Genomic DNA, 21,710 nt, shown 5'->3' on the forward strand with positions numbered 1-21,710 from the left:
CACTTTTTATATTCTGAATCTGGCGTGAAACCGGCCATTTTTGACAGTCCCTCATCTGAAGTAACGGAAGGCCTGTTGCTTACATTAAGCTGATTGTACATTTTCAACATTGTAGATCTGTGTGCACGGGCAGGATAAGCGGTGAAGTTGAATTTCTTTCAGGGTAGTTCTAATTAGATGTAAAAAGCAAGAAATGGAATATCTGAAAGCAATATATTGGTGAGACGAAGTGGCCGAGAGGTTAAGGCGATGGACTGCTAATTCATTGTGCTCTGCACGCGTGGGTTCGAATCCCATCCTCGTCGTTACTGTATTACACGTTTGATGCTGATGCACTTTCCAAGCATTTCACTGAATCTTACTTCAAATACAATTTCGTGAAAATTGCACTGGTGTTGCTGGTCTGTGCCCCTGCATTGCTCATATCTTGGTAAAATTAAAATATTCCAAGAAATTTCTCAACCCACCTTGAATGAAAGTGGAGATGAGATCGTGAATCGGAGATTGAGAACCCTCTCTTCCTTCTTCCTTCCTTTGAGATTGGCACCGAATGAAAAGACCAGAGGCAAATGATTAGGGAACAGGAACATAAGTTTCTCCTTTGGAATTTCAAAAATATTTATCAAACTTAAAGACGAGATTTTCTGTTTTTGGGTCTTTGGTTGAGAGATAAATAATGCGCGAGAAATCCTCGTTCTTTTCAGCATTCTCTCATGGGATCTGAAGCCCCAGTTTAACATCTTACTAGAAGGACGGCACTGCCGACAGTGCAGCACTACCTCAGTACTGCCCTGGAGTGTCAGCCTGGATTATGCACTCAAGTCTCTGGAGTGAGGCTTGAGTATGCTGCCGCTGAGCCACGGCTGACACCTAAACTCAGTTCATTTGGATGGAGTAAAATGACGGAGATAATGAGAAAAATGATAATGGGGTAAATTTTCAACTTGGTGTCCAAGATTAAACCGGGCATCGTTTTGGAAACAGCCCGATTTATGTTGCCATAGATTTCATAAGCTTTGAAAATCAGGCCTGTCGAAAATGGGCGGGGTCGCGGTCAGTTGCGAATCATTCTGGGTCTGTTTAAACCGCGAGTGCTCACAGCCCCGGATCATTCTGTGTCTGTTTGAAATGGCAGAGCTCACAATCTCGGATCATGCCGTTTTTTTAGAAGCAGAGCGATTTCAGCTTTGATGACCGAGTTGTTGAGTTTAACAAAATGTGCCAGGGCTCGTCCGGGATTTGAACCCGGGACCTCTCGCATTTTAATCGTGAAATGCCCAAAGCGAGAATCATACCCCTAGACCAACGAGCCGCCGATGTCATTTCCCATTTGCATTGAGTTTCACTGCGCTGGTGCGAATCCAGCTCACAGAGGACCTGTTAATACAGTTGAAATATTTTTATCTTTTCCTCAATCCACTTCTTTTTTCGAACAGTTTCCTTGAACCTGCTCACAATTCGCCCCATAAAAAGAGATTCAGCGGCATCAGCGGCCGCATAGATTAATGGATTAGGCATCTGACTTCTGTTGCAAATTCTTCAGTTATCAGAAGATTGAAGGTTCAAGTCCTACAAAGGTCTTTTAATTATCTGGGCGACACTTTTTATATTCTGAATCTGGCGTGAAACCGGCCATTTTTGACAGTCCCTCATCTGAAGTAACGGAAGGCCTGTTGCTTACATTAAGCTGATTGTACATTTTCAACATTGTAGATCTGTGTGCACGGGCAGGATAAGCGGTGAAGTTGAATTTCTTTCAGGGTAGTTCTAATTAGATGTAAAAAGCAAGAAATGGAATATCTGAAAGCAGAATATTGGTGAGACGAGGTGGCCGAGTGGTTAAGGTGATGGACTGCTAATCCATTGTGCTCTGCACGCGTGGGTTCGAATCCCATCCTCGTCGTTACTGTATTACACGTTTGATGCTGATGCACTTTCCAAGCATTTCACTGAATCTTACTTGAAATACAATTTCGTGAAAATTGCACTGGTGTTGCTGGTCTGTGCCCCTGCATTGCTCATATCTTGGTAAAATTAAAATATTCCAAGAAATTTCTCAACCCACCTTGAATGAAAGTGGAGATGAGATCGTGAATCGGAGATTGAGAACCCTCTCTTCCTTCTTCCTTCCTTTGAGATTGGCACCGAATGAAAAGACCAGAGGCAAATGATTAGGGAACAGGAACATAAATTTCTCCTTTGGAATTTCAAAAATATTTATCAAACTTAAAGACGAGATTTTCTGTTTTTGGGTCTTTGGTTGAGAGATAAATAATGCGCGAGAAATCCTCGTTCTTTTCAGCATTCTCTCATGGGATCTGAAGCCCCAGTTTAACATCTTACTAGAAGGACGGCACTGCCGACAGTGCAGCACTACCTCAGTACTGCCCTGGAGTGTCAGCCTGGATTATGCACTCAAGTCTCTGGAGTGAGGCTTGAGTATGCTGCCGCTGAGCCACGGCTGACACCTAAACTCAGTTCATTTGGATGGAGTAAAATGACGGAGATAATGAGAAAAATGATAATGGGGTAAATTTTCAACTTGGTGTCCAAGATTAAACCGGGCATCGTTTTAGAAACAGCCCGATTTATGTTGCCATAGATTTCATAAGCTTTGAAAATCAGGCCTGTCGAAAATGGGCGGGGTCGCGGTCAGTTGCGAATCATTCTGGGTCTGTTTAAACCGCGAGTGCTCACAGCCCCGGATCATTCTGTGTCTGTTTGAAATGGCAGAGCTCACAATCTCGGATCATGCCGTTTTTTTAGAAGCAGAGCGATTTCAGCTTTGATGACCGAGTTGTTGAGTTTAACAAAATGTGCCAGGGCTCGTCCGGGATTTGAACCCGGGACCTCTCGCATTTTAATCGTGAAATGCCAAAAGCGAGAATCATACCCCTAGACCAACGAGCCGCCGATGTCATTTCCCATTTGCATTGAGTTTCACTGCGCTGGTGCGAATCCAGCTCACAGAGGACCTGTTAATACAGTTGAAATATTTTTATCTTTTCCTCAATCCACTTCTTTTTTCGAACAGTTTCCTTGAACCTGCTCACAATTCGCCCCATAAAAAGAGATTCAGCGGCATCATCGGCCGCATAGACTAATGGATTAGGCATCTGACTTCTGTTGCAAATTCTTCAGTTATCAGAAGATTGAAGGTTCAAGTCCTACAAAGGTCTTTTAATTATCTGGGCGACACTTTTTATATTCTGAATCTGGCGTGAAACCGGCCATTTTTGACAGTCCCTCATCTGAAGTAACGGAAGGCCTGTTGCTTACATTAAGCTGATTATACATTTTCAACATTGTAGATCTGTGTGCACGGGCAGGATAAGCGGTGAAGTTGAATTTCTTTCAGGGTAGTTCTAATTAGATGTAAAAAGCAAGAAATGGAATATCTGAAAGCAATATATTGGTGAGACGAGGTGGCCGAGAGGTTAAGGCGATGGACTGCTAATCCATTGTGCTCTGCACGCGTGGGTTCGAATCCCATCCTCGTCGTTACTGTATTACACGTTTGATGCTGATGCACTTTCCAAGCATTTCACTGAATCTTACTTCAAATACAATTTCGTGAAAATTGCACTGGTGTTGCTGGTCTGTGCCCCTGCATTGCTCATATCTTGGTAAAATTAAAATATTCCAAGAAATTTCTCAACCCACCTTGAATTGAAAGTGGAGATGAGATCGTGAATCGGAGATTGAGAACCCTCTCTTCCTTTGAGATTGGCACCGAATGAAAAGACCAGAGGCAAATGATTAGGGAACAGGAACATAAGTTTCTCCTTTGGAATTTCAAAAATATTTATCAAACTTAAAGACGAGATTTTCTGTTTTTGGGTCTTTGGTTGAGAGATAAATAATGCGCGAGAAATCCTCGTTCTTTTCAGCATTCTCTCATGGGATCTGAAGCCCCAGTTTAACATCTTACTAGAAGGACGGCACTGCCGACAGTGCAGCACTACCTCAGTACTGCCCTGGAGTGTCAGCCTGGATTATGCACTCAAGTCTCTGGAGTGAGGCTTGAGTATGCTGCCGCTGAGCCACGGCTGACACCTAAACTCAGTTCAGTTGGATGGAGTAAAATGACGGAGATAATGAGAAAAATGATAATGGGGTAAATTTTCAACTTGGTGTCCAAGATTAAACCGGGCATCGTTTTAGAAACAGCCCGATTTATGTTGCCATAGATTTCATAAGCTTTGAAAATCAGGCCTGTCGAAAATGGGCGGGGTCGCGGTCAGTTGCGAATCATTCTGGGTCTGTTTAAACCGCGAGTGCTCACAGCCCCGGATCATTCTGTGTCTGTTTGAAATGGCAGAGCTCACAATCTCGGATCATGCCGTTTTTTTAGAAGCAGAGCGATTTCAGCTTTGATGACCGAGTTGTTGAGTTTAACAAAATGTGCCAGGGCTCGTCCGGGATTTGAACCCGGGACCTCTCGCATTTTAATCGTGAAATGCCCAAAGCGAGAATCATACCCCTAGACCAACGAGCCGCCGATGTCATTTCCCATTTGCATTGAGTTTCACTGCGCTGGTGCGAATCCAGCTCACAGAGGACCTGTTAATACAGTTGAAATATTTTTATCTTTTCCTCAATCCACTTCTTTTTTCGAGCAGTTTCCTTGAACCTGCTCACAATTCGCCCCATAAAAAGAGATTCAGCGGCATCAGCGGCCGCATAGACTAATGGATTAGGCATCTGACTTCTGTTGCAAATTCTTCAGTTATCAGAAGATTGAAGGTTCAAGTCCTACAAAGGTCTTTTAATTATCTGGGCGACACTTTTTATATTCTGAATCTGGCGTGAAACCGGCCATTTTTGACAGTCCCTCATCTGAAGTAACGGAAGGCCTGTTGCTTACATTAAGCTGATTGTACATTTTCAACATTGTAGATCTGTGTGCACGGGAAGGATAAGCGGTGAAGTTGAATTTCTTTCAGGGTAGTTCTAATTAGATGTAAAAAGCAAGAAATGGAATATCTGAAAGCAATATATTGGTGAGATGAGGTGGCCGAGAGGTTAAGGCGATGGACTGCTAATCCATTGTGCTCTGCACGCGTGGGTTCGAATCCCATCCTCGTCGTTACTGTATTACACGTTTGATGCTGATGCACTTTCCAAGCATTTCACTGAATCTTACTTCAAATACAATTTCGTGAAAATTGCACTGGTGTTGCTGGTCTGTGCCCCTGCATTGCTCATATCTTGGTAAAATTAAAATATTCCAAGAAATTTCTCAACCCACCTTGAATGAAAGTGGAGATGAGATCGTGAATCGGAGATTGAGAACCCTCTCTTCCTTTGAGATTGGCACCGAATGAAAAGACCAGAGGCAAATGATTAGGGAACAGGAACATAAGTTTCTCCTTTGGAATTTCAAAAATATTTATCAAACTTAAAGACGAGATTTTCTGTTTTTGGGTCTTTGGTTGAGAGATAAATAATGCGCGAGAAATCCTCGTTCTTTTCAGCATTCTCTCATGGGATCTGAAGCCCCAGTTTAACATCTTACTAGAAGGACGGCACTGCCGACAGTGCAGCACTACCTCAGTACTGCCCTGGAGTGTCAGCCTGGATTATGCACTCAAGTCTCTGGAGTGAGGCTTGAGTATGCTGCCGCTGAGCCACGGCTGACACCTAAACTCAGTTCATTTGGCTGGAGTAAAATGACGGAGATAATGGGAAAAAGGATAATGGAGTAAATTTTCAACTTGGTGTCCAAGATTAAACCGGGCATCGTTTTAGAAACAGCCCGATTTATGTTGCCATAGATTTCATAAGCTTTGAAAATCAGGCCTGTCGAAAATGGGCGGGGTCGCGGTCAGTTGCGAATCATTCTGGGTCTGTTTAAACCGCGAGTGCTCACAGCCCCGGATCATTCTGTGTCTGTTTGAAATGGCAGAGCTCACAATCTCGGATCATGCCGTTTTTTTAGAAGCAGAGCGATTTCAGCTTTGATGACCGAGTTGTTGAGTTTAACAAAATGTGCCAGGGCTCGTCCGGGATTTGACCCCGGGACCTCTCGCATTTTAATCGTGACATGCCCAAAGCGAGAATCATACCCCTAGACCAACGAGCCGCCGATGTCATTTCCCATTTGCATTGAGCTTCACTGCGCTGGTGCGAATCCAGCTCACAGAGGACCTGTTAATACAGTTGAAATATTTTTATCTTTTCCTCAATCCACTTCTTTTTTCGAGCAGTTTCCTTGAACCTGCTCACAATTCGCCCCATAAAAAGAGATTCAGCGGCATCAGCGGCCGCATAGACTAATGGATTAGGCATCTGACTTCTGTTGCAAATTCTTCAGTTATCAGAAGATTGAAGGTTCAAGTCCTACAAAGGTCTTTTAATTATCTAGGCGACACTTTTTATATTCTGAATCTGGCGTGAAACCGGCCATTTTTGACAGTCCCTCATCTGAAGTAACGGAAGGCCTGTTGCTTACATTAAGCTGATTGTACATTTTCAACATTGTAGATCTGTGTGCACGGGCAGGATAAGCGGTGAAGTTGAATTTCTTTCAGGGTAGTTCTAATTAGATGTAAAAAGCAAGAAATGGAATATCTGAAAGCAGAATATTGGTGAGACGAGGTGGCCGAGAGGTTAAGGCGATGGACTGCTAATCCATTGTGCTCTGCACGCGTGGGTTCGAATCCCATCCTCGTCGTTACTGTATTACACGTTTGATGCTGATGCACTTTCCAAGCATTTCACTGAATCTTACTTGAAATACAATTTCGTGAAAATTGTACTGGTGTTGCTGGTCTGTGCCCCTGCATTGCTCATATCTTGGTAAAATTAAAATATTCCAAGAAATTTCTCAACCCACCTTGAATGAAAGTGGAGATGAGATCGTGAATCGGAGATTGAGAACCCTCTCTTCCTTCTTCCTTCCTTTGAGATTGGCACCGAATGAAAAGACCAGAGGCAAATGATTAGGGAACAGGTACATAAATTTCTCCTTTGGAATTTCAAAAATATTTATCAAACTTAAAGACGAGATTTTCTGTTTTTGGGTCTTTGGTTGAGAGATAAATAATGCGCGAGAAATCCTCGTTCTTTTCAGCATTCTCTCATGGGATCTGAAGCCCCAGTTTAACATCTTACTAGAAGGACGGCACTGCCGACAGTGCAGCACTACCTCAGTACTGCCCTGGAGTGTAAGCCTGGATTATGCACTCAAGTCTCTGGAGTGAGGCTTGAGTATGCTGCCGCTGAGCCACGGCTGACACCTAAACTCAGTTCATTTGGATGGAGTAAAATGACGGAGATAATGAGAAAAATGATAATGGGGTAAATTTTCAACTTGGTGTCCAAGATTAAACCGGGCATCGTTTTAGAAACAGCCCGATTTATGTTGCCATAGATTTCATAAGCTTTGAAAATCATGCCTGTCGAAAATGGGCGGGGTCGCGGTCAGTTGCGAATCATTCTGGGTCTGTTTAAACCGCGAGTGCTCACAGCCCCGGATCATTCTGTGTCTGTTTGAAATGGCAGAGCTCACAATCTCGGATCATGCCGTTTTTTTAGAAGCAGAGCGATTTCAGCTTTGATGACCGAGTTGTTGAGTTTAACAAAATGTGCCAGGGCTCGTCCGGGATTTGAACCCGGGACCTCTCGCATTTTAATCGTGAAATGCCCAAAGCGAGAATCATACCCCTAGACCAACGAGCCGCCGATGTCATTTCCCATTTGCATTGAGTTTCACTGCGCTGGTGCGAATCCAGCTCACAGAGGACCTGTTAATACAGTTGAAATATTTTTATCTTTTCCTCAATCCACTTCTTTTTTCGAACAGTTTCCTTGAACCTGCTCACAATTCGCCCCATAAAAAGAGATTCAGCGGCATCAGCGGCCGCATAGACTAATGGATTAGGCATCTGACTTCTGTTGCAAATTCTTCAGTTATCAGAAGATTGAAGGTTCAAGTCCTACAAAGGTCTTTTAATTATCTGGGCGACACTTTTTATATTCTGAATCTGGCGTGAAACCGGCCATTTTTGACAGTCCCTCATCTGAAGTAACGGAAGGCCTGTTGCTTACATTAAGCTGATTGTACATTTTCAACATTGTAGATCTGTGTGCACGGGCAGGATAAGCGGTGAAGTTGAATTTCTTTCAGGGTAGTTCTAATTAGATGTAAAAAGCAAGAAATGGAATATCTGAAAGCAGTATATTGGTGAGACGAGGTGGCCGAGAGGTTAAGGCGATGGACTGCTAATCTATTGTGCTCTGCACGCGTGGGTTCGAATCCCATCCTCGTCGTTACTGTATTACACGTTTGATGCTGATGCACTTTCCAAGTATTTCACTGAATCTTACTTGAAATACAATTTCGTGAAAATTGCACTGGTGTTGCTGGTCTGTGCCCCTGCATTGCTGATATCTTGTTAAAATTAAAATATTCCAAGAAATTTCTCAACCCACCTTGAATGAAAGTGGAGATGAGATCGTGAATCGGAGATTGAGAACCCTCTCTTCCTTCTTCCTTCCTTTGAGATTGGCACCGAATGAAAAGACTAGCGGCAACAAAGGCAAATGATTAGGGAACAGGAACATAAGTTTCTCCTTTGGAATTTCAAAAATATTTATCAAACTTAAAGACGAGATTTTCTGTTTTTGGGTCTTTGGTTGAGAGATAAATAATGCGCGAGAAATCCTCGTTCTTTTCAGCATTCTCTCATGGGATCTGAAGCCCCAGTTTAACATCTTACTAGAAGGACGGCACTGCCGACAGTGCAGCACTTCCTCAGTACTGCCCTGGAGTGTCAGCCTGGATTATGCACTCAAGTCCCTGGAGTGAGGCTTGAGTATGCTGCCGCTGAGCCACGGCTGACACCTAAACTCAGTTCATTTGGCTGGAGTAAAATGACGGAGATAATGGGAAGAATGATAATGGAGTAAATTTTCAACTTGGTGTCCAAGATTAAACCGGGCATCGTTTTAGAAACAGCCCGATTTATGTTGCCATAGATTTCATAAGCTTTGAAAATCAGGCCTGTCTATAATGGGCGGGGTCGCGGTCAGTTGCGAATCATTCTGGGTCTGTTTAAACCGCGAGTGCTCACAGCCCCGGATCATTCTGTGTCTGTTTGAAATGGCAGAGCTCACAATCTCGGATCATGCCGTTTTTTTAGAAGCAGAGCGATTTCAGCTTTGATGACCGAGTTGTTGAGTTCAGCAAAATGTGCCAGGGCTCGTCCGGGATTTGAACCCGGGACCTCTCGCATTTTAATCGTGAAATGCCCAAAGCGAGAATCATACCCCTAGACCAACGAGCCGTCGATGTCAGTTCCCATTTGCATTGAGTTTCACTGCGCTGGTGCGAATCCAGCTCACAGAGGACCTGTTAATACAGTTGAAATATTTTTATCTTTTCCTCAATCCACTTCTTTTTTCGAACAGTTTCCTTGAACCTGCTCACAATTCGCCCCATAAAAAGAGAGTCAGCGGCATCAGCGGCCGCATAGACTAATGGATTAGGCATCTGACTTCTGTTGCAAATTCTTCAGTTATCAGAAGATTGAAGGTTCAAGTCCTACAAAGGTCTTTTAATTATCTGGGCGACACTTTTTATATTCTGAATCTGGCGTGAAACCGGCCATTTTTGACAGTCCCTCATCTGAAGTAACGGAAGGCCTGTTGCTTACATTAAGCTGATTGTACATTTTCAACATTGTAGATCTGTGTGCACGGGCAGGATAAGCGGTGAAGTTGAATTTCTTTCAGGGTAGTTCTAATTAGATGTAAAAAGCAAGAAATGGAATATCTGAAAACAATATATTGGTGAGACGAGGTGGCCGAGAGGTTAAGGTGATGGACTATTAATCCATTGTGCTTTGCACGCGTGGGTTCGAATCCCATCCTCGTCGTTACTGTATTACACGTTTGATGCTGATGCACTTTCCAAGCATTTCACTGAATCTTACTTGAAATACAATTTCGTGAAAATTGCACTGGTGTTGCTGGTCTGTGCCCTTGCATTGCTCATATCTTGGTAAAATTTAAATATTCCAAGAAATTTCTCAACCCACCTTGAATGAAAGTGGAGATGAGATCGTGAATCGGAGATTGAGAACCCTCTCTTCCTTCTTCCTTCCTTTGAGATTGGCACCGAATGAAAAGACCAGAGGCAAATGATTAGGGAACAGGAACATAAATTTCTCCTTGGGAATTTCAAAAATCTTTATCAAACTTAAAGACGAGATTTTCTGTTTTTGGGTCTTTGGTTGAGAGATAAATAATGCGCGAGAAATCCTCGTTCTTTTCAGCATTCTCTCATGGGATCTGAAGCCCCAGTTTAACATCTTACTAGAAGGACGGCACTGCCGACAGTGCAGCACTACCTCAGTACTGCCCTGGAGTGTCAGACTGGATTATGCACTCAAGTCTCTGGAGTGAGGCTTGAGTACGCTGCCGCTGAGCCACGGCTGACACCTAAACTCAGTTCATTTGGCTGGAGTAAAATGACGGAGATAATGGGAAAAATGATAATGGAGTAAATTTTCAACTTGGTGTCCAAGATTAACCGGGCATCGTTTTAGAAACAGCCCGATTTATGTTGCCATAGATTTCATAAGCTTTGAAATTCAGGCCTGTCGAAAATGGGCGGGGTCGCGGTCAGTTGCGAATCATTCTGGGTCTGTTTAAACCGCGAGTGCTCACAGCCCCGGATCATTCTGTGTCTGTTTGAAATGGCAGAGCTCACAATCTCGGATCATGCCGTTTTTTTAGAAGCAGAGCGATTTCAGCTTTGATGACCGAGTTGTTGAGTTTAACAAAATGCGCCAGTGCTCGTCCGGGATTTGAACCCGGGAGCTCTCGCATTTTAATCGTGAAATGCCCAAAAAGCGAGAATCATACCCCTAGACCAACGAGCCGTCGATGTCAGTTCCCATTTGCATTGAGTTTCACTGCGCTGGTGCGAATCCAGCTCACAGAGGACCTGTTAATACAGTTGAAATATTTTTATCTTTTCCTCAATCCACTTCTTTTTTCGAACAGTTTCCTTGAACCTGCTCACAATTCGCCCCATAAAAAGAGAGTCAGCGGCATCAGCGGCCGCATAGACTAATGGATTAGGCATCTGACTTCTGTTGCAAATTCTTCAGTTATCAGAAGATTGAAGGTTCAAGTCCTACAAAGGTCTTTTAATTATCTGGGCGACACTTTTTATATTCTGAATCTGGCGTGAAACCGGCCATTTTTGACAGTCCCTCATCTGAAGTAACGGAAGGCCTGTTGCTTACATTAAGCTGATTGTACATTTTCAACATTGTAGATCTGTGTGCACGGGCAGGATAAGCGGTGAAGTTGAATTTCTTTCAGGGTAGTTCTAATTAGATGTAAAAAGCAAGAAATGGAATATCTGAAAACAATATATTGGTGAGACGAGGTGGCCGAGAGGTTAAGGTGATGGACTATTAATCCATTGTGCTTTGCACGCGTGGGTTCGAATCCCATCCTCGTCGTTACTGTATTACACGTTTGATGCTGATGCACTTTCCAAGCATTTCACTGAATCTTACTTGAAATACAATTTCGTGAAAATTGCACTGGTGTTGCTGGTCTGTGCCCTTGCATTGCTCATATCTTGGTAAAATTTAAATATTCCAAGAAATTTCTCAACCCACCTTGAATGAAAGTGGAGATGAGATCGTGAATCGGAGATTGAGAACCCTCTCTTCCTTCTTCCTTCCTTTGAGATTGGCACCGAATGAAAAGACCAGAGGCAAATGATTAGGGAACAGGAACATAAATTTCTCCTTGGGAATTTCAAAAATCTTTATCAAACTTAAAGACGAGATTTTCTGTTTTTGGGTCTTTGGTTGAGAGATAAATAATGCGCGAGAAATCCTCGTTCTTTTCAGCATTCTCTCATGGGATCTGAAGCCCCAGTTTAACATCTTACTAGAAGGACGGCACTGCCGACAGTGCAGCACTACCTCAGTACTGCCCTGGAGTGTCAGACTGGATTATGCACTCAAGTCTCTGGAGTGAGGCTTGAGTACGCTGCCGCTGAGCCACGGCTGACACCTAAACTCAGTTCATTTGGCTGGAGTAAAATGACGGAGATAATGGGAAAAATGATAATGGAGTAAATTTTCAACTTGGTGTCCAAGATTAACCGGGCATCGTTTTAGAAACAGCCCGATTTATGTTGCCATAGATTTCATAAGCTTTGAAATTCAGGCCTGTCGAAAATGGGCGGGGTCGCGGTCAGTTGCGAATCATTCTGGGTCTGTTTAAACCGCGAGTGCTCACAGCCCCGGATCATTCTGTGTCTGTTTGAAATGGCAGAGCTCACAATCTCGGATCATGCCGTTTTTTTAGAAGCAGAGCGATTTCAGCTTTGATGACCGAGTTGTTGAGTTTAACAAAATGCGCCAGTGCTCGTCCGGGATTTGAACCCGGGAGCTCTCGCATTTTAATCGTGAAATGCCCAAAAAGCGAGAATCATACCCCTAGATCAACGAGCCGCCGATGTCATTTCTCATTTGCATTGAGTTTCACTGCGCTGGTGCGAATCCAGCTCACAGAGGACCTGTTAATACAGTTGAAATATTTTTATCTTTTCCTCAATCCACTTCTTTTTTCGAACAGTTTCCTTGAACCTGCTCACAATTCGCCCCATAAAAAGAGATTCAGCGGCATCAGCGGCCGCATAGACTAATGGATTAGGCATCTGACTTCTGTTGCAAATTCTTCAGTTATCAGAAGATTGAAGGTTCAAGTCCTACAAAGGTCTTTTAATTATCTGGGCGACACTTTTTCTATTCTGAATCTGGCGTGAAACCGGCCATTTTTGACAGTCCCTCATCTGAAGTAACGGAAGGCCTGTTGCTTACATTAAGCTGATTGTACATTTTCAACATTGTAGATCTGTGTGCACGGGCAGGATAAGCGGTGAAGTTGAATTTCTTTCAGGGTAGTTCTAATTAGATGTAAAAAGCAAGAAATGGAATATCTGAAAGCAGCATATTGGTGAGACGAGGTGGCCGAGAGGTTAAGGCGATGGACTGCTAATCCATTGTGCTCTGCACGCGTGGGTTCGAATCCCATCCTCGTCGTTACTGTATTACACGTTTGATGCTGATGCACTTTCCAAGCATTTCACTGAATCTTACTTGAAATACAATTTCGTGAAAATTGCACTGGTGTTGCTGGTCTGTGCCCCTGCATTGCTCATATCTTGGTAAAATTTAAATATTCCAAGAAATTTCTCAACCCACCTTGAATGAAAGTGGAGATGAGATCGTGAATCGGAGATTGAGAACCCTCTCTTCCTTCTTCCTTCCTTTGAGATTGGCACCGAATGAAAAGACCAGAGGCAAATGATTAGGGAACAGGAACATAAGTTTCTCCTTTGGAATTTCAAAAATATTTATCAAACTTAAAGACGAGATTTTCTGTTTTTGGGTCTTTGGTTGAGAGATAAATAATGCGCGAGAAATCCTCGTTCTTTTCAGCATTCTCTCATGGGATCTGAAGCCCCAGTTTAACATCTTACTAGAAGGACGGCACTGCCGACAGTGCAGCACTACCTCAGTACTGCCCTGGAGTGTCAGCCTGGATTATGCACTCAAGTCTCTGGAGTGAGGCTTGAGTATGCTGCCGCTGAGCCACGGCTGACACCTAAACTCAGTTCATTTGGATGGAGTAAAATGACGGAGATAATGAGAAAAATGATAATGGGGTAAATTTTCAACTTGGTGTCCAAGATTAAACCGGGCATCGTTTTAGAAACAGCCCGATTTATGTTGCCATAGATTTCATAAGCTTTGAAAATCAGGCCTGTCGAAAATGGGCGGGGTCGCGGTCAGTTGCGAATCATTCTGGGTCTGTTTAAACCGCGAGTGCTCACAGCCCCGGATCATTCTGTGTCTGTTTGAAAAGGCAGAGCTCACAATCTCGGATCATGCCGTTTTTTTAGAAGCAGAGCGATTTCAGCTTTGATGACCGAGTTGTTGAGTTTAACAAAATGTGCCAGGGCTCGTCCGGGATTTGAACCCGGGACCTCTCGCATTTTAATCGTGAAATGCCCAAAGCGAGAATCATACCCCGAGACCAACGAGCTGCCGATGTCATTTCCCATTTGCATTGAGTTTCACTGCGCTGGTGCGAATCCAGCTCACAGAGGACCTGTTAATACAGTTGAAATATTTTTTTCTTTTCCTCAATCCACTTCTTTTTTCGAGCAGTTTCCTTGAACCTGCTCACAATTCGCCCCATAAAAAGAGATTCAGCGCCATCAGCGGCCGCATAGACTAATGGATTCGGCATCTGACTTCTGTTGCAAATTCTTCAGTTATCAGAAGATTGAAGGTTCAAGTCCTACAAAGGTCTTTTAATTATCTGGGCGCCACTTTTTATATTCTGAATCTGGCGTGAAACCGGCCATTTTTGACAGTCCCTCATCTGAAGTAACGGAAGGCCTGTTGCTTACATTAAGCTGATTGTACATTTTCAACATTGTAGATCTGTGTGCACGGGCAGGCTAAGCGGTGAAGTTGAATTTCTTTCAGGGTAGTTCTAATTAGATGTAAAAAGCAAGAAATGGAATATCTGAAAGCAGTATATTGGTGAGACGAGGTGGCCGAGAGGTTAAGGCGATGGACTGCTAATCCATTGTGCTCTGCACGCTTGGGTTCGAATCCCATCCTCGTCGTTAATGTCTTACACGTTTGATGCTGATGCACTTTCCAAGCATTTCACTGAATCTTACTTGAAATACAATTTCGTAAAAATTGCACTGGTGTTGCTGGTCTGTGCCCCTGCATTGCTCATATCTTGGTAAAATTAAAATATTCCAAGAAATTTCTCAACCCACCTTGAATGAAAGTGGAGATGAGATCGTGAATCGGAGATTGAGAACTCTCTCTTCCTTCTTCCTTCCTTTGAGATTGGCACCGAATGAAAAGACCAGAGGCAAATGATTAGGGAACAGGAACATAAATTTCTCCTTTGGAATTTCAAAAATATTTATCAAACTTAAAGACGAGATTTTCTGTTTTTGGGTCTTTGGTTGAGAGATAAATAATGCGCGAGAAATCCTCGTTCTTTTCAGCATTCTCTCATGGGATCTGAAGCCCCAGTTTAACATCTTACTAGAAGGACGGCACTGCCGACAGTGCAGCACTACCTCAGTACTGCCCTGGAGTGTCAGCCTGGATTATGCACTCAAGTCTCTGGAGTGAGGCTTGAGTATGCTGCCGCTGAGCCACGGCTGACACCTAAACTCAGTTCATTTGGATGGAGTAAAATGACGGAGATAATGAGAAAAATGATAATGGGGTAAATTTTCAACTTGGTGTCCAAGATTAAACCGGGCATCGTTTTAGAAACAGCCCGATTTATGTTGCCATAGATTTCATAAGCTTTGAAAATCAGGCCTGTCGAAAATGGGCGGGGTCGCGGTCAGTTGCGAATCATTCTGGGTCTGTTTAAACCGCGAGTGCTCACAGCCCCGGATCATTCTGTGTCTGTTTGAAATGGCAGAGCTCACAATCTCGGATCATGCCGTTTTTTTAGAAGCAGAGCGATTTCAGCTTTGATGACCGAGTTGTTGAGTTTAACAAAATGTGCCAGGGCTCGTCCGGGATTTGAACCCGGGACCTCTCGCATTTTAATCGTGAAATGCCCAAAGCGAGAATCATACCCCTAGACCAACGAGCCGCCGATGTCATTTCCCATTTGCATTGAGTTTCACTGCGCTGGTGCGAATCCAGCTCACAGAGGACCTGTTAATACAGTTGAAATATTTTTATCTTTTCCTCAATCCACTTCTTTTTTCGAACAGTTTCCTTGAACCTGCTCACAATTCGCCCCATAAAAAGAGATTCAGCGGCATCAGCGGCCGCATAGACTAATGGATTAGGCATCTGACTTCTGTTGCAAATTCTTCAGTTATCAGAAGATTGAAGGTTCAAGTCCTACAAAGGTCTTTTAATTATCTGGGCGACACTTTTTATATTCTGAATCTGGCGTGAAACCGGCCATTTTTGACAGTCCCTCATCTGAAGTAACGGAAGGCCTGTTGCTTACATTAAGCTGATTGTACATTTTCAACATTGTAGATCTGTGTGCACGGGCAGGATAAGCGGTGAAGTTGAATTTCTTTCAGGGTAGTTCTAATTAGATGTAAAAAGCAAGAAATGGAATATCTGAAAGCAGTATATTGGTGAGACGAGGTGGCCGAGAGGTTAAGGCGATGGACTGCTAATCCATTGTGCTCTGCACGCTTGGGTTCGAATCCCATCCTCGTCGTTACTGTATTACACGTTTGATGCTGATGCACTTTCCAAGCATTTCACTGAATCTTACTTGAAATACAATTTCGTGAAAATTGCACTGGTGTTGCTGGTCTGTGCCCCTGCATTACTCATATCTTGGTAAAATTAAAATATTCCAAGAAATTTCTCAACCCACCTTGAATGAAAGTGGAGATGAGATCGTGAATCGGAGATTGAGAACCCTCTCTTCCTTCTTCCTTCCTTTGAGATTGGCACCGAATGAAAAGACTAGCGGCAACAGAGGCAAATGATTAGGGAACAGGAACATAAATTTCTCCTTTGGAATTTCAAAAATATTTATCAAACTTAAAGACGAGATTTTCTGTTTTTGGGTCTTTGGTTGAGAGATAAATAATGCGCGAGAAATCCTCGTTCTTTTCAGCATTCTCTCATGGGATCTGAAGCCGCAGTTTAACATCTTACTAGAAGGACGGCACTGCCGACAGTGCAGCACTACCTCAGTACTGCCCTGGAGTGTCAGCCTGGATTATGCACTCAAGTCTCTGGAGTGAGGCTTGAGTATGCTGCCGCTGAGCCACGGCTGACACCTAAACTCAGTTCATTTGGCTGGAGTAAAATGACGGAGATAATGGGAAAAATGATAATGGAGTAAATTTTCAACTTGGTGTCCAAGATTAAACCGGGCATCGTTTTAGAAACAGCCCGATTTATGTTGCCATAGATTTCATAAGCTTTGAAAATCAGGCCTGTCGAAAATGGGCGGGGTCGCGGTCAGTTGCGAATCATTCTGGGTCTGTTTAAACCGCGAGTGCTCACAGCCCCGGATCATTCTGTGTCTGTTTGAAATGGCAGAGCTCACAATCTCGGATCATGCCGTTTTTTTAGAAGCAGAGCGATTTCAGCTTTGATGACCGAGTTGTTGAGTTTAACAAAATGCGCCAGGGCTCGTCTGGGATTTGAACCCGAGACCTCTCGCATTTTAATCGTGAAATGCCCAAAGCGAGAATCATACCCCTAGACCAACGAGCCGCCGATGTCATTTCCCATTTGCATTGAGTTTCACTGCGCTGGTGCGAATCCAGCTCACAGAGGACCTGTTAATACAGTTGAAATATTTTTATATTTTCCTCAATCCACTTCTTTTTTCGAACAGTTTCCTTGAACCTGCTCACAATTCGCCCCATAAAAAGAGATTCAGCGGCATCAGCGGCCGCATAGACTAATGGATTAGGCATCTGACTTCTGTTGCAAATTCTTCAGTTATCAGAAGATTGAAGGTTCAAGTCCTACAAAGGTCTTTTAATTATCTGGGCGACACTTTTTATATTCTGAATCTGGCGTGAAACCGGCCATTTTTGACAGTCCCTCATCTGAAGTAACGGAAGGCCTGTTGCTTACATTAAGCTGATTGTACATTTTCAACATTGTAGATCTGTGTGCACGGGCAGGATAAGCGGTGAAGTTGAATTTCTTTCAGGGTAGTTCTAATTAGATGTAAAAAGCAAGAAATGGAATATCTGAAAGCAGTATATTGGTGAGACGAGGTGGCCGAGAGGTTAAGGCGATGGACTGCTAATCCATTGTGCTCTGCACGCGTGGGTTCGAATCCCATCCTCGTCGTTACTGTATTACACGTTTGATGCTGATGCACTTTCCAAGCATTTCACTGAATCTTACTTGAAATACAATTTCGTGAAAATTGCACTGGTGTTGCTGGTCTGTGCCCCTGCATTGCTGATATCTTGTTAAAATTAAAATATTCCAAGAAATTTCTCAACCCACCTTGAATGAAAGTGGAGATGAGATCGTGAATCGGAGATTGAGAACCATCTCTTCCTTTGAGATTGGCACCGAATGAAAAGACGAGCGGCAACAGAGGCAAATGATTAGGGAACAGGAACATAAGTTTCTCCTTTGGAATTTCAAAAATATTTATCAAACTTAAAGACGAGATTTTCTGTTTTTGTGTCTTTGGTTGAGAGATAAATAATGCGCGAGAAATCCTCGTTCTTTTCAGCATTCTCTCATGGGATCTGAAGCCCCAGTTTAACATCTTACTAGAAGGACGGCACTGCCGACAGTGCAGCACTCCCTCAGTACTGCCCTGGAGTGTCAGCCTGGATTATGCACTCAAGTCTCTGGAGTGAGGCTTGAGTATGCTGCCGCTGAGCCACGGCTGACACCTAAACTCAGTTCATTTGGCTGGAGTAAAATGACGGAGATAATGGGAAAAATGATAATGGAGTAAATTTTCAAGTTGGTGTCCAAGATTAAACCGGGCATCGTTTTAGAAACAGCCCGATTTATGTTGCCATAGATTTCATAAGCTTTGAAAATCAGGCCTGTCTATAATGGGCGGGGTCGCGGTCAGTTGCGAATCATTCTGGGTCTGTTTAAACCGCGAGTGCTCACAGCCCCGGATCATTCTGTGTCTGTTTGAAATGGCAGAGCTCACAATCTCGGATCATGCCGTTTTTTTAGAAGCAGAGCGATTTCAGCTTTGATGACCGAGTTGTTGAGTTTAACAAAATGCGCCAGGGCTCGTCCGGGATTTGAACCCGGGACCTCTCGCATTTTAATCGTGAAATGCCCAAAGCGAGAATCATACCCCTAGACCAACGAGCCGCCGATGTCATTTCCCATTTGCATTGAGTTTCACTGCGCTGGTGCGAATCCAGCTCACAGAGGACCTGTTAATACAGTTGAAATATTTTTATCTTTTCCTCAATCCACTTCTTTTTTCGAACAGTTTCCTTGAACCTGCTCACAATTCGTCCCATAAAAAGAGATTCAGCGGCATCAGCGGCCGCATAGACTAATGGATTAGGCATCTGACTTCTGTTGCAAATTCTTCAGTTATCAGAAGATTGAAGGTTCAAGTCCTACAAAGGTCTTTTAATTATCTGGGCGACACTTTTTATATTCTGAATCTGGCGTGAAACCGGCCATTTTTGACAGTCCCTCATCTGAAGTAACGGAAGGCCTGTTGCTTACATTAAGCTGATTGTACATTTTCAACATTGTAGATCTGTGTGCACGGGCAGGATAAGCGGTGAAGTTGAATTTCTTTCAGGGTAGTTCTAATTAGATGTAAAAAGCAAGAAATGGAATATCTGAAAGCAGTATATTGGTGAGACGAGGTGGCCGAGAGGTTAAGGCAGATGGACTGCTAATCCATTGTGCTCTGCACGCGTGGGTTCGAATCCCATCCTCGTCGTTACTGTATTACACGTTTGATGCTGATGCACTTTCCAAGCATTTCACTGAATCTTACTTGAAATACAATTTCGTGAAAATTGCACTGGTGTTGCTGGTCTGTGCCCCTGCATTGCTGATATCTTGTTAAAATTAAAATATTCCAAGAAATTTCTCAACCCACCTTGAATGAAAGTGGAGATCCTTTGAGATTGGCACCGAATGAAAAGACGAGCGGCAACAGAGGCAAATGATTAGGGAACAGGAACATAAGTTTCTCCTTTGGAATTTCAAAAATATTTATCAAACTTAAAGACGAGATTTTCTGTTTTTGTGTCTTTGGTTGAGAGATAAATAATGCGCGAGAAATCCTCGTTCTTTTCAGCATTCTCTCATGGGATCTGAAGCCCCAGTTTAACATCTTACTAGAAGGACGGCACTGCCGACAGTGCAGCACTCCCTCACTACTGCCCTGGAGTGTCAGCCTGGATTATGCACTCAAGTCTCTGGAGTGAGGCTTGAGTATGCTGCCGCTGAGCCACGGCTGACACCTAAACTCAGTTCATTTGGCTGGAGTAAAATGACGGAGATAATGGGAAAAATGATAATGGAGTAAATTTTCAAGTTGGTGTCCAAGATTAAACCGGGCATCGTTTTAGAAACAGCCCGATTTATGTTGCCATAGATTTCATAAGCTTTGAAAATCAGGCCTGTCTATAATGGGCGGGGTCGCGGTCAGTTGCGAATCATTCTGGGTCTGTTTAAACCGCGAGTGCTCACAGTCCCGGATCATTCTGTGTCTGTTTGAAATGGCAGAGCTCACAATCTCGGATCATGCCGTTTTTTTAGAAGCAGAGCGATTTCAGCTTTGATGACCGAGTTGTTGAGTTTAACAAAATGCGCCAGGGCTCGTCCGGGATTTGAACCCGGGACCTCTCGCATTTTAATCGTGAAATGCCCAAAGCGAGAATCATACTCCTAGACCAACGAGCCGCCGATGTCATTTCCCATTTGCATTGAGTTTCACTGCGCTGGTGCGAATCCAGCTCACAGAGGACCTGTTAATACAGTTGAAATATTTTTATCTTTTCCTCAATCCACTTCTTTTTTCGAACAGTTTCCTTGAACCTGCTCACAATTCGTCCCATAAAAAGAGATTCAGTGGCATCAGCGGCCGCATAGACTAATGGATTAGGCATCTGACTTCTGTTGCAAATTCTTCAGTTATCAGAAGATTGAAGGTTCAAGTCCTACAAAGGTCTTTTAATTATCTGGGCGACACTTTTTATATTCTGAATCTGGCGTGAAACCGGCCATTTTTGACAGTCCCTCATCTGAAGTAACGGAAGGCCTGTTGCTTACATTAAGCTGATTGTACATTTTCAACATTGTAGATCTGTGTGCACGGGCAGGATAAGCGGTGAAGTTGAATTTCTTTCAGGGTAGTTCTAATTAGATGTAAAAAGCAAGAAATGGAATATCTGAAAGCAGTATATTGGTGAGACGAGGTGGCCGAGAGGTTAAGGCGATGGACTGCTAATCCATTGTGCTCTGCACGCGTGGGTTCGAATCCCATCCTCGTCGTTACTGTATTACACGTTTGATGCTGATGCACTTTCCAAGCATTTCACTGAATCTTACTTGAAATACAATTTCGTGAAAATTGCACTGGTGTTGCTGGTCTGTGCCCCTGCATTGCTGATATCTTGTTAAAATATTCCAAGAAATTTCTCAACCCACCTGTGGAGATGAGATCGTGAATCGAAGATTGAGAACCCTCTCTTCCTTCTTCCTTCCTTTGAGATTGGCACCGAATGAAAAGACTAGCTGCAACAGAGGCAAATGATTAGGGAACAGGAACATAAGTTTCTCCTTTGGAATTTCAAAAATATTTATCAAACTTAAAGACGAGATTTTCTGTCTTTGGTTGAGAGATAAATAATGCGCGAGAAATCCTCGTTCTTTTCAGCATTCTCTCATGGGATCTGAAGCCGCAGTTTAACATCTTACTAGAAGGACGGCACTGCCGACAGTGCAGCACTACCTCAGTACTGCCCTGGAGTGTCAGCCTGGATTATGCACTCAAGTCTCTGGAGTGAGGCTTGAGTATGCTGCCGCTGAGCCACGGCTGACACCTAAACTCAGTTCATTTGGCTGGAGTAAAATGACGGAGATAATGGGAAAAATGATAATGGAGTAAATTTTCAACTTGGTGTCCAAGATTAAACCGGGCATCGTTTTAGAAACAGCCCG

General features: G+C 43.4%; 19 non-coding genes across 19 annotated transcripts; 12 read left to right on the plus strand and 7 right to left on the minus strand.

Moving 5' to 3' along the window:
* Nucleotides 1-1,224: 1,224 nt before the first annotated feature.
* trnap-ugg (transfer RNA proline (anticodon UGG)) lies at nt 1,225-1,312 on the minus strand. The gene is given in 2 exon segments: nt 1,225-1,260; nt 1,277-1,312. It is a non-coding gene; the product is annotated as a tRNA-Pro (tRNA).
* A 509-nt stretch (nt 1,313-1,821) lies between these two features.
* On the plus strand, nt 1,822-1,903 carry trnas-gcu (transfer RNA serine (anticodon GCU)). Its single transcript has one exon. It is a non-coding gene; the product is annotated as a tRNA-Ser (tRNA).
* A 919-nt stretch (nt 1,904-2,822) lies between these two features.
* Nucleotides 2,823-2,910, minus strand: trnaq-uug (transfer RNA glutamine (anticodon UUG)). The gene is given in 2 exon segments: nt 2,823-2,858; nt 2,875-2,910. It is a non-coding gene; the product is annotated as a tRNA-Gln (tRNA).
* Nucleotides 2,911-3,419: 509 nt separating this feature from the next.
* On the plus strand, nt 3,420-3,501 carry trnas-gcu (transfer RNA serine (anticodon GCU)). The gene has a single exon. It is a non-coding gene; the product is annotated as a tRNA-Ser (tRNA).
* A 909-nt stretch (nt 3,502-4,410) lies between these two features.
* trnap-ugg (transfer RNA proline (anticodon UGG)) lies at nt 4,411-4,498 on the minus strand. The gene is given in 2 exon segments: nt 4,411-4,446; nt 4,463-4,498. It is a non-coding gene; the product is annotated as a tRNA-Pro (tRNA).
* A 509-nt stretch (nt 4,499-5,007) lies between these two features.
* On the plus strand, nt 5,008-5,089 carry trnas-gcu (transfer RNA serine (anticodon GCU)). The gene has a single exon. It is a non-coding gene; the product is annotated as a tRNA-Ser (tRNA).
* Nucleotides 5,090-6,594: 1,505 nt separating this feature from the next.
* On the plus strand, nt 6,595-6,676 carry trnas-gcu (transfer RNA serine (anticodon GCU)). The gene has a single exon. It is a non-coding gene; the product is annotated as a tRNA-Ser (tRNA).
* A 919-nt stretch (nt 6,677-7,595) lies between these two features.
* Nucleotides 7,596-7,683, minus strand: trnap-ugg (transfer RNA proline (anticodon UGG)). Its single transcript is given in 2 exon segments — nt 7,596-7,631; nt 7,648-7,683. It is a non-coding gene; the product is annotated as a tRNA-Pro (tRNA).
* A 509-nt stretch (nt 7,684-8,192) lies between these two features.
* trnas-gcu (transfer RNA serine (anticodon GCU)) lies at nt 8,193-8,274 on the plus strand. Its single transcript has one exon. It is a non-coding gene; the product is annotated as a tRNA-Ser (tRNA).
* A 928-nt stretch (nt 8,275-9,202) lies between these two features.
* On the minus strand, nt 9,203-9,290 carry trnap-ugg (transfer RNA proline (anticodon UGG)). The gene is given in 2 exon segments: nt 9,203-9,238; nt 9,255-9,290. It is a non-coding gene; the product is annotated as a tRNA-Pro (tRNA).
* A 509-nt stretch (nt 9,291-9,799) lies between these two features.
* On the plus strand, nt 9,800-9,881 carry trnan-auu (transfer RNA asparagine (anticodon AUU)). Its single transcript has one exon. It is a non-coding gene; the product is annotated as a tRNA-Asn (tRNA).
* A 1,517-nt stretch (nt 9,882-11,398) lies between these two features.
* On the plus strand, nt 11,399-11,480 carry trnan-auu (transfer RNA asparagine (anticodon AUU)). Its single transcript has one exon. It is a non-coding gene; the product is annotated as a tRNA-Asn (tRNA).
* Nucleotides 11,481-12,997: 1,517 nt separating this feature from the next.
* Nucleotides 12,998-13,079, plus strand: trnas-gcu (transfer RNA serine (anticodon GCU)). The gene has a single exon. It is a non-coding gene; the product is annotated as a tRNA-Ser (tRNA).
* Nucleotides 13,080-14,595: 1,516 nt separating this feature from the next.
* On the plus strand, nt 14,596-14,677 carry trnas-gcu (transfer RNA serine (anticodon GCU)). The gene has a single exon. It is a non-coding gene; the product is annotated as a tRNA-Ser (tRNA).
* A 919-nt stretch (nt 14,678-15,596) lies between these two features.
* trnap-ugg (transfer RNA proline (anticodon UGG)) lies at nt 15,597-15,684 on the minus strand. The gene is given in 2 exon segments: nt 15,597-15,632; nt 15,649-15,684. It is a non-coding gene; the product is annotated as a tRNA-Pro (tRNA).
* A 509-nt stretch (nt 15,685-16,193) lies between these two features.
* trnas-gcu (transfer RNA serine (anticodon GCU)) lies at nt 16,194-16,275 on the plus strand. The gene has a single exon. It is a non-coding gene; the product is annotated as a tRNA-Ser (tRNA).
* A 1,525-nt stretch (nt 16,276-17,800) lies between these two features.
* Nucleotides 17,801-17,882, plus strand: trnas-gcu (transfer RNA serine (anticodon GCU)). The gene has a single exon. It is a non-coding gene; the product is annotated as a tRNA-Ser (tRNA).
* A 917-nt stretch (nt 17,883-18,799) lies between these two features.
* trnap-ugg (transfer RNA proline (anticodon UGG)) lies at nt 18,800-18,887 on the minus strand. Its single transcript is given in 2 exon segments — nt 18,800-18,835; nt 18,852-18,887. It is a non-coding gene; the product is annotated as a tRNA-Pro (tRNA).
* A 2,072-nt stretch (nt 18,888-20,959) lies between these two features.
* On the plus strand, nt 20,960-21,041 carry trnas-gcu (transfer RNA serine (anticodon GCU)). The gene has a single exon. It is a non-coding gene; the product is annotated as a tRNA-Ser (tRNA).
* The last annotated feature ends 669 nt before the right edge of the window (nt 21,042-21,710 follow it).

Source organism: Somniosus microcephalus, unplaced genomic scaffold (assembly GCF_052327205.1).
Source record: "Somniosus microcephalus isolate GS21.2 unplaced genomic scaffold, FLI_Smic_1.0 unresolved_chr1, whole genome shotgun sequence".
Lineage (NCBI taxonomy): Eukaryota > Metazoa > Chordata > Chondrichthyes > Squaliformes > Somniosidae > Somniosus > Somniosus microcephalus.